This window comes from Tachyglossus aculeatus, unplaced genomic scaffold (assembly GCF_015852505.1).
Source record: "Tachyglossus aculeatus isolate mTacAcu1 unplaced genomic scaffold, mTacAcu1.pri scaffold_130_arrow_ctg1, whole genome shotgun sequence".
Taxonomy (NCBI): Eukaryota; Metazoa; Chordata; class Mammalia; order Monotremata; family Tachyglossidae; genus Tachyglossus; species Tachyglossus aculeatus.
The window spans coordinates 593865-604625 of NW_024044859.1; the positions used below are offsets into that span (position 1 = coordinate 593865).

The window sequence follows — 10761 nt, forward strand, 5'->3', positions numbered from 1 at the left end:
CAGACGAAGGACGAAGGCACAAAGAAGTTATGTGACTTGTCCAAGGTCAGCCAGGACACATCTCTAACTCGGAAACTCCCACTCTTTGATCTAGGCCTTACCGCTTCTGGAAAGCAATCCCTCTGGAGTGATCAAACCCACTCGGGAACAGTTCATCATTCTATTGTTATGTCAGAGGTAGACAAATCGAGTACGGTCCTAAGACATAAACTTTGAGAAGTGACTAATGAGGCACTAGGGGAATGATTAGTACACTTGGAACTTAAGTCTCTGTGGGGGTGGGGTGGGGACAAGGTTCCTCGGAGTTTGAAGACTTGAGTGAGCCCCACAGCTACCCAGAGAACAAGAGCTTCCGCCAATCCTAATTTGTATTTTCTTTTTTAAACTCGGACTGGGGAGCTTCAGGCCCTGGGGGAATCCTTTGTCTGGATAATGCTCTCCTGCAAGAATACAGCACAGATCTACTGAGAAACCGCAGTTCAGACCCCTGTGTTTAACCCTTTGTATATCCCTGTTCCTTGTAGTTAAAAGATTGTGGTTTTTACAGCTTTCACCCTTGTCTCATCTCTCCCGCTGCCAATACCCTTCCTTCTAACTGGAACTCTCCCTTTCTACATCTGGCACACCACTATTCTCCCCATCATCCAAACCCTGTTGAAATCAATCAATCAATCAATCAATCAATCAGAAAGTCTTTCCTTATTGATCACTGATATCCCCAGTTTATATCTCCCACGACTGCCATTTCAGCACTTCAGTCCGACCTAAGCATTTGGGTACTCACTACCGATAATAATAATAATAACAATAATAATAATAATAATAATAATAATAATAATAATAATAATAATAATAATAATAATTACGGTGATCCCCATGTGAACAGGGACTGTGTCCAACCCAATTTAGGTCTATCCACCCCAGTGCTTAGTACAGTACCTGGTACCTAGTAAATGCTTAACAAATACTAGGGACCACTGGGTGATGAGTGAACCCTGCCCCATCTCCAGGAAAGAACCCTTCAAGATCCCCATCACTCCTCCTTCGAGGCTTATCCTTGCACTGCCTCTTTCCCACCCAAATTAAAATTCTTTGCTCTGGGGGATTGAGAGCCTAGCATCTCTAGGGAATGTCTCCTTTGTTACCTAAAGAGTCCTCCCCATCTACATTGAGAAGAACTCATAAAAGGGGCTGAATTTTGTCCCTGTAAAATAAGGGCTAAGGTAGAGAGGATTAATGTCAAATCTCCTTTCTGTGACATAGGAAACAGCTTGCTTTCCCCAGTCTCAGCTATTCTGTCTTTCCTTCCCTATAGAACATACGTTTCTCCATTCCCACCGGTAGGCTGGCAGGAAGGGTGTCGCCGAGGACCCCTATTCCTCTCCCATCCACAAACCAATGGAAGTAGCAGCAGCAGAAGGACGAGAATAAGGGAAATTCTGTCCTGCCTGACAGGGCACCACAAAAATGGGGAGAGATTTGGGCTACCTAAATGGTATGCAATTCTTCCTGAGAATAGGGAGAATTCTGGTCGTTTCGGATTTCAAACGGACAAACCGTATATTCAGTGTGAAACCTCTGACCAAAACTATCGAGAGTGTCAGAAAAGTAAGTACCTGCTCCTTCTTAAGTACCTCGGTCTTTCCGAAATCTGATCTCTGTTGGTTTTTCCTGTCCCAGATCTGACCTTTCTGATTTAGGCAGGGAAGGAGATAGCGACAGTGGGAAAGGAATCGGTTGGATTGGTATTTTTACTGGCTGGATCGATCTCTAAGGGTTTGGGACTGACCCGTGCCTCAGGTGATCTGTTGCCCGTGGCAACGTTCTCCTTTTCACTAGGCAGATCCCGGCCTGGAGCCCTACTAGGTGTCCATTTGATGGTTTTCAGCTCTTGGATACCTGAGATTCTAGCCCCAGCTCTGCCTGGTGATGGTTGATGCGACTGATGTGTTTCCTGAACCTGGGTTAAAAAATCCGGGTGAATTCCTCGATAGCTAGTTTTTATTGCTGATCTCTCCAATTAGATGGTAAACACCCCGCAGACGGGGTCTGTAGTCTATTGTTGTGCTCTGTATTCAGTAAGCATTCAATAAATGCCACTGACTGATTGATTTTATTTCCTTAAGAGCCTATGAGAGTGTTGTGTACAGAAGAGGTGCCCAATAAACGCTGTTGAGGATTGGTTTAATAAAGACAGCCAGGGTGATGATAATGATTAGGTCCAATGAGAGAAGGAGAAGCATTACAACTGGTTTTTCCCTTTTCAGCCTCTCTCCTCATTTAATCGTATTTATTGAGCATTTACGTTTTGCATAGCGCCGTACTAAGCGCTTGGAAGAGTATGATATAACAATAAACAGAAAAATTCCCTGATCAACTTTACTTTTGCTTCCTCTCTCATACTAAGTTGTCACCCCGGAGGAAATCCAGAGTCAGAGATGAGAAATCAGACCTCAATGACCGAGGTCATCCTCCTAGGGCTGACAGACAATCCAGACTGGAAGATTTTCATCTTTTTATTCCTGCTACTCAGTTACCTGTTGAGCATCACTGGGAACCTGACCATCCTCACTCTCACCCTACTGGACTCCCGCCTCCGCACCGCAATATACTCCTTCCTCCAGAATTTCCCCTTCCTAGAAATTTCGTTTATGTCGAAATTTCCAATATCCAAACTGCTGGTGGATATTCCGACTGGGGACAGGACCATTTCCTGTAATGCGTGTGTCATTTAGTTGTTCTTCTTCATCTTCCTGGGGGCAACAGAGTTCTTCTTCCTGGCCGCCATGTCCTACGACCGCTATGTTGCCATTTGCCGGCCGCTACACTACTTGACCACCATGAGCCGGAGAGTCTGCACCCTGCTGGTCCTCTGCTCCTGGCTGTTTGGCTTCCTGATCATCTTTTCAGGCCTCATCCTGGGTCTCCAGCTGGACTTCTGTGACTCAAATGTCATCAGCCATTTCACCTGAGACACTGCGCCCATGCTGGAAATCTCGTGCACTGACACACAATTATTAGAGAAGATGAATTTTATATTAGCAGTTGGGGCACTCCTGGTCACTCTAGCACTAGTCTCCGTCATCCGCATCATCCTGAGACTGCCCTCCACCCAAGAAAAAAGCCTTTTCCACCTGCTCCTCCCACATGATTCTCATGTCCCTCTCCTATGGCAGCTGCGTATGCATGTACATCAAGCCATCCCCCAAGGAAGATTAAGAATTCAACAAGAGGGTGGCGGTGCTAAGCACCTCCGTGGCCCCCTTTATGCTGAACCCCTTTATCTACACCCTACAAAACCAGCAGGTGAAGCAGGCCATCAAGAACGTAGCCAAGAAAGGTGATTTTCTTTAAGAAAAAAAAGAGGCTTTGGATCCTTGCTTGTGATTCTGTAACGGAAAACGAAATTGAATGGCCAAAGCTTTCCTTAGTGAAGATGGACTTACAGCTCCCCCTCACGTCTTCCTTCCTTATCCTCTTTTTCTGTTTCCACTCCCAAGCCTGCGTCTCTCACCACTTTGTCCACTAGACCTGCCCCATCCCTTTCTGCAACAATTTTAGAGCTAGCTGTGATCGTATGAGTTATAGAATAATTGTGGTTTCTTAAGTGCTTACTATATGTCAGGTATTGTACTAAGCTCTTGGGTGGATACAAGCAAATCGGGTTGGCCGGAGTCTCTGTCCCTCATTGGGTTCAGAATAGTAGTAGTAGTAGTAGTAGGAGGAGGAGGAGGAGGAGGAGGAGGAGAAGTACTTTCCCATCACTGCAGACAGCCCCACCATCCTTCCTATCTCACAAACCTGTTATCTTGGCGTTATCCGTGACTCCTCTCTCTCATTCAACCCACATATTCAATCCGTCACGAAATCCTGAAGCCTCACCTTCACAACATCGCTAAAATCCGCCCTTTCCTCTCCATCCATACTGCTGCCACGTTAATACAATCACTCATTCTATCCCGCCTGGATTTACTGCATCAGTCCCTCCATGCTGACCTCCAGCTTCCTATCTCTCCCGACTCTAGTCCATACTTCACTCTGTTGCCCGGATCATTTCTCTACCAAAGCGTTCTGGACACATCACCCCTATCCTCAAAAACTCCAATGGTTGCTCATCCACCTCCATATCAAACAAAAAAAAATTCTTCTTCATTTGCTTTAAAGCACTCCATCACCATGCCACTTCTTACCTCATCTCGCTTCTCTCCTTCTACAATCCAGCCCACACACTTCGCTCCTCCATTGCTAACCTACTCACTGTGTCTTGATCTCGCCTGTCTTACTGCTGAGCCCTAGCCCACATCCTGCCTCTGGCTTGGAACGCCCTCCCTCCTCAAATCCGACAGGCAATTACTCTCCCCCAGCCTTTTCAAAATTTTACTGCAGGCACATCTTCTCCAAGAGGCCTTCCCAGAATAGGTCCCACGATTCCTCATCTTCCATTCCCTTATATGTCGCCATGACTTCTTCTCCTGGCTCTTCCCCCCTCTCCCAGCCCCATATCACTTAAGTATATATCTGTAATTTCATTTTTTGTATTCATGTCTGCTATTTGTATTGATGTTTATCTTCCCCAACCTAAGACTGTGAGCTCACTGAGGGCAGGGATTGTCACTCTTTATTGTATTGTACTTTGCCAAGCTCTTAGTGCAGTGCTTTGTGCACAGGAAGTGCTCAATAAATACGATTGAATGAACGGACGAATAATAAATAAATAAATAGTAGTAGTAGAAGTAATAGTGATTCTCTGTCTCTCCCATCTTCAGTCCATACTTCACTCTGCTGCCCGGATCATTTTTCTTGAAAAGGGACTCGGTCCATATCTCCCCTCTCCTCAAAAACTTCCAACTGTTGGCCATCTATCTATGAATCAAATAGAAAAACCTAACTATAGGCTTTAAGGCACTTAATCATCTCTAACCCTTCTACCTTACTTCACCCAACTCTTACTGCAACCAAACCCACACACCTAGCTTAACACCAGCCTATGCATTGCACCTCAATCCCTTCTTTCTCACCACAGACCTCTTGCCCACAACCTCCCTCTGGCTTGGAATTCCCTCCCCCTTCATGTGTGACAGGCCACGAGAACCCCCACTTCATTCATTCATTCATTTATTCAATCGTATTTAATGAGAGCTTACTGTGTGCAGAGCACTGTATTAAGTCTTGGGAGAATACAATAGAAAAAATAAACAAACACATTCCCTGCCCACAAAGAGTTACAGTCTAGAGGGGGAGGCAGATTTCAATATAAATAAATAAATTACTCATCTGTACATGAATACTGTGAGTCTGGGATGGGGGTAGATAAAGGGAGCAAGCCAGGGAAAGGACTGGGAGAAGAGGAAAGGAGGGCTTAGCCAGGGAAGGCCTCTTGGAGGAGTTGTGCCTTCAAAGCCCTACTAAATCATATCTCCTCCAAAAACCCTCCCCTGACTAAGCCCTCTCTTCTGTGTCACCTACGGACTTGGATCAGAACACCATAAGCACTTCGATACATAACCATCTGTAATCTATCTTAGCGTCTGTCTCCCTCTTTAGACTGTAGGCTCCTTGTAGGCAAGGATCATGACTACCTACTCTACTGTATTTTACTCTCCCAAGCGCATTGTACAGTGCTTTGCACACAGGAAGTGTTCAATAAATGCCATTGACTGAGTGATTTATTGATAATTGTAGCAGCAATAAAAGTAATAATAGCAAAGCAGCAATAGTGGTAGTAGAAGTACTAACACTAATAGAGGTAGCCATAGTAGATATAGTAGCACTAGTAGCAGTAGAAGGAATAGCAGAAGTAGTAGACTGAGTGAATAAATTATTATTAATGAATTATTATTTTAGTATTTGTTAAGCGCTTACTCTGTGCCAGGTATATTTCTAAGCGCTGGGGTAGATACAAGATAGTCGGGTTGGACACAGTCCCTGTCCCACGTGGGGCTCACAGTCTTAATACCCATTTTACAGATGAGGGAACCGAGGCACAGAGAAGTGAAGTGACTTGCCAAGGGTCACACAGCAGGCAAGTGGTTGAGCGGGGAATCTCGCTGAACACTCAGTAACTTGTTCTTCTCACTCCATTCATAAATATATATTATTTCTATCTCGCCCATTAGAGTGGAAGCTTCTCGTGGGCTGAGAATGTGTCATATGTTTCTTACCAACCCATTTCTACTCACATCAAATGAGAACTCCTCTCTGTTGGCTTTTGAACTGTCATCCTGCAATCTCCCGGATACCGATATAATCTCTTCTCCCAGGCTTCCTACCCAGACTGTAGCCGTACCTCCTCCCAAGCAAACCTTCTAAATATACCTCGCTGGAGATCCTGCAATATTCCATATCCTACTCTCTTCCAGCTCCAGGAAACAGCCTGCCCTCTTCCCTCAGCCAGTACACATCGGAACCTTGCTTCAAAGCCAAATGCTACTTCCTCCAGGAAGCCTTCCTTGATTGATAGCTCCCTTTCCTGGATGGGCTGTCCCATTAGCCACTTTCACTATCTTGTGCATTTCTTTTTTAGTCGTGTAATTGTAAGTTTTGTGAGTGTGACTGTAACACGTATTTGAATGACTTGCCCGAAGTGATCCAAAGACCACTGACAGAGCTGGGACAAAAACGTAGATAATCTACTCTCTTTTCCTCCTATGGAAGACAAGATAACTCCTACTCCTCCAGATAATTTTCCAATCCCCACCTCCACCATGAAGGAATCCAAATTAAGGAAAAATTGGGTTAAGTAACCCCTAGGGCCCATGGAATGTAATCTATCTCCTTTCTTGCGGCATTTGGTAAGCATTTACTATGTATGAAGTAGTCAGTCAGTCAGTTAATCATATTTATTGAGCACTTACTGTGCACATAACACTGTACTAAGCGCTTGGGAGAGTACAATACAACAATAAACACATTCCCTGCCCACTACGAACTTACAGTCTGGACGGGGAGGGAGTCATTAATAAATGAAAAAACACTGGGGCAGATACAAGTTTATCAGGTCCCTGTCCCACATTAAGCTCACAGTCTAAATGGAGGGAAGAGATTAATCATGATTAGTGCCAAGTGATAATCTCAGATGATGTTGGCAGAACTGTTCTGCCTTCTTCTCTTCTGTAACAGGAAAGAGTAACTGCTCTGCGACAAGAGTGATGATATCACTGCTCTTCATAGGAAAAGTGAACTCAACTTAAAAAAAAATTTCATTACTATATCTATATGTAATATCTCCTTCCTGTCTTCAAATTTGAGGGCTGTTGGGAGTGACCATAACTGCTCCTACGTAATGAACGATCCTGGGCAGCGATGAATCTCGCTTTCTCCAGCCACCCAGAGACAATGGAAAAATCAGTAGGGAGTGAGGAAGGGAAAGAAAAGAATATACGTCTGTGTATATATGTATGAATGTATGTCTCATGTCATTACTCTTTTACTACAACCCAGCCCACACACTTTGTTCCTCTAATGACAACGTACTCACTGTACTTCGATCTCGCCTATCTAGCCGCTGACCTCTTGTCCACGTTCTGCATCTGGTCTGGAACGCCCTCTGTTTTCATAAACGACAGAAAATTATTCTTTCCACCTTCAAAGCCTTACTGAAGGCACATCTTCTCCAAGGGGATTTCCCTGACTAAACCCTCATTTCCTCTTTTCCCTCTCCCTTCTGAGTTACCCTGACTTGCTTTTTTTATTCACCACACTCCGCCAAGCGCGACAGTACAACACGTATGTATATATCTAGAATTTATTATATTAATGTCCATCTACCCCTCTAGACTGCAAGCTCGTTGTGGGCAAGGAATGTGTCTGTTATATTGTTGTGTTGTACTCTCCCAAGCACTTAGTACAGTGTTCTGCTTGCAGTAAGTGCTCAATGAAAACGATTGTTCGATAGAGGTGGATATCTCTGTCTCCTGACTCTCAAGCCATATATCTTAGCACCTTGGACAATTCCCAGGTCCTGCGCTTTTAGATCCAGTACTGGATTGTGTGGAATCAGAGGGTTAGAAATACTCCAGTGATATTCTAGATAGCCATATGAGGATGTTCTTGTGACACTCTAGATAGCATCGCAGAAACGGAGTGCTAGCTGTATCCCAAAAGTCTGACCCAAATCAGTCGCTCTGGAGCTTGCAACCACTTCTTAACGTTGGAGAAAATGGAAGGAGAGGGAAAGGAGGGAAAGCATGCATACAAACGTTTCCTGGAAACGTTGCTGGGGCTAACTTGGGCTCTCGGAAGCGCGGCCCTCCCCACCCCCTACCCTACGGTAAGCCCAGTGTCTCTGCCATTCCCAGGGGGATAACATAGTCAGGGATCTCCAGGCTGTGTCCCAGCAGCCCCCGCCTCGCCTCTGTGCTCTGAGCACATGTTTCTGCTCTCTCTTCTGTTTCCTAAGGACCCCAGTCCCTGTCATCTGCCATCGTGGTTAACGGCATAGATTCATTAGTGCTCCCCGCGGCCTCCCGCAGCTCAGCTGTGGCCTCCGTTTCCTCAGAGCCCATCGCGAACAGAGAGGATGAAGCCAGCCTGACTCTCAGCCTTCAAAGTCTCTCGCCTCCCTGCTCAGTGAGTAGGACCCCTTCATCCGGACAAACCATGATCCACCCAGATGATCCCGACAGTGTGGATATGGCCCCAAAAGCAAAGGCCGGCAGGGTCCTGGATAAATTCTGGGGAAAATTGGCGGGGAGATCCCCTGGGATTCCCCGCACCTCTCCACCACCATCACGCTGAGATTTTAGTTGGGTGAGGTAGACGCTGCTTCCGTGGGTTCAAGATGTGGAACTAGACTGAAACACAAAATTCTCTTCTGTCTCTGCATGCCGAGTCAAAGTCCCGAGAAAGGCATCGGAGAGAGTGGGAAAATTGTGTGGTCTTTGCTTGACACGAGAAAGATTTTCCCTTTCCCCCACCTGCCGTTCTGCAGATTATAGATCTGAATGTTCTGTCGGTGCACTCATCAGCCAAACAGTAAATTAATTAATCAATAGCACTAACTTAGAACTCACTCTTAAATAGTCAATCAATCAAACAATAGAATTAACTAAGCACTTACTTGATTGGTGTAGAACACAATTCCGAGCTCTTGGGAGAGTAAAGCAGAGTTAGAAGAGTCCGGACCTGGGAGTCAGAAGGACCTGGGTCCAATCACGGCCCGGCCACTTCTTTGTTGTGTGACCTTGGGCAAGTCATGTACTCAGCAACATCATCTGTAGAATGGGAATTAAGACTATGAGCTCCACTGGGACATGAACTGTGTCTAACCTAATTACCTTGTATCTCCCCAGCGCTCATCTCAGTGCCTGACTCAGGGTAAGTGTTTACGAAATACCATAAAAAGTTCCTGTACTCACGGAGTTAACAGTCTAGGGGGGAAGATTGTAGGGGAGAGGGAATCATTCAAAGAAAAGTGTTGGTAAGGGAGAGATTGAAATTAAGGACAATAAGATAAGAAAAGAGGCTGATGGGTTAGATAGTTCAAAGACACTGCCGCCTACTCTTCTCTCGACACTTCACACATTCAATCGTATTTATTGAGCGCTTACTGTGTGCAGATCACTTTACTAAACGCTTAGAAAGTACCATTCTGCCACAAATAGAGACAATCCCTACCCAACAACGAGCTCATAGTCTAGAACGGGACAGGCACAGCACTTATACACTGCAGCTAGTGTTGGCGAATGACAGTACCCTCATTAAGGGCAGGGAGTATGTCTGTTATTGATATATTGTACTCTCCAGGCGCTTAGTACAGTGCTCTGCACACAATAATCCCTCAAAAAATACGATTGAATGAATCAACGACTGAATGAAGGAAGGGAGAGAGCAGAGGTTCAGTGCTCCTGGCCTCTCCATCTGGGTCACAGGCTGCTTCTGTGCCAGCCCTCACTTCCTCTCTCCCTTCTGCTGCATCAGCAGGACCAGTCAACAAGAACAAGCAACCACGGGAAATGGCACGGGGGTGACAGAGTTCATCCTCGTGGGGCTCACCGATGACCCCCACCTGCGGGCTCCTCTCTTCTCCGTCCTCTTCCTCACCTACGCATTAAGCGTCACCGGGAATCTGACCATCGTCACTCTCACCTAGCGGGACTCCCGCCATCGCACCCTCATGTACTTCGTCCTGAGCGGTTTCTCCTTTCTGGAGATACCCTTCACATCTGCCAGCATCCCACGATTCTTGGTCACCAACGTCACCGGAGACAGAACCATCTTCTTTTCCAACTGCTTCACTCAGCTGTTCTTCATCATTTTTCTGTGAATGACGCCCCTAAACTACACGACAGCCATGAGCCGGGGCTTCTGAGATCTGCTGATCCTCTGCTATTGTCTGGATGGGCTCCTGGTTGTCTTTCCAACAGTTGTTGTTCTCCTCCATCATGATTTCTGCTCCTCCAATATCATCAACCGCTTCATCTGTGATTCTTCTCCCATGCCACGGCTCTCCTGCTCGGATACCCGGTTCCTGGAGCTAATGGCTTTCCTCCTTGTCTTGGGGACGATCCTGGTCACCCTGGCTCTGGTGACCGCATCCTAAACAGCCATGATCCGTGCCATCCTGAGACTGCCCTCTGCTCAGCAGAGGAGAAAGGCCTTTTCCACTTGCTCCTTCCACATGGTTGTGGTCTCCATCATATTTGGCAGTTGCATCTTCATGTACATCAAACTGTCCGCCAAGGACAGGGTGGAACTGATCAAGGGGGTGGCGGTGCTCAACACGTCCGTTGCCCTCATGCTGAACACCTTCATCTACATCCT

The 10761-nt window shown here is 46.0% G+C and overlaps 1 pseudogene; it reads left to right on the plus strand.

The window, feature by feature from the left end:
• The first annotated feature begins 2438 nt into the window (after positions 1-2438).
• Positions 2439-10090, plus strand: LOC119922925 (annotated as a pseudogene).
• The last annotated feature ends 671 nt before the right edge of the window (positions 10091-10761 follow it).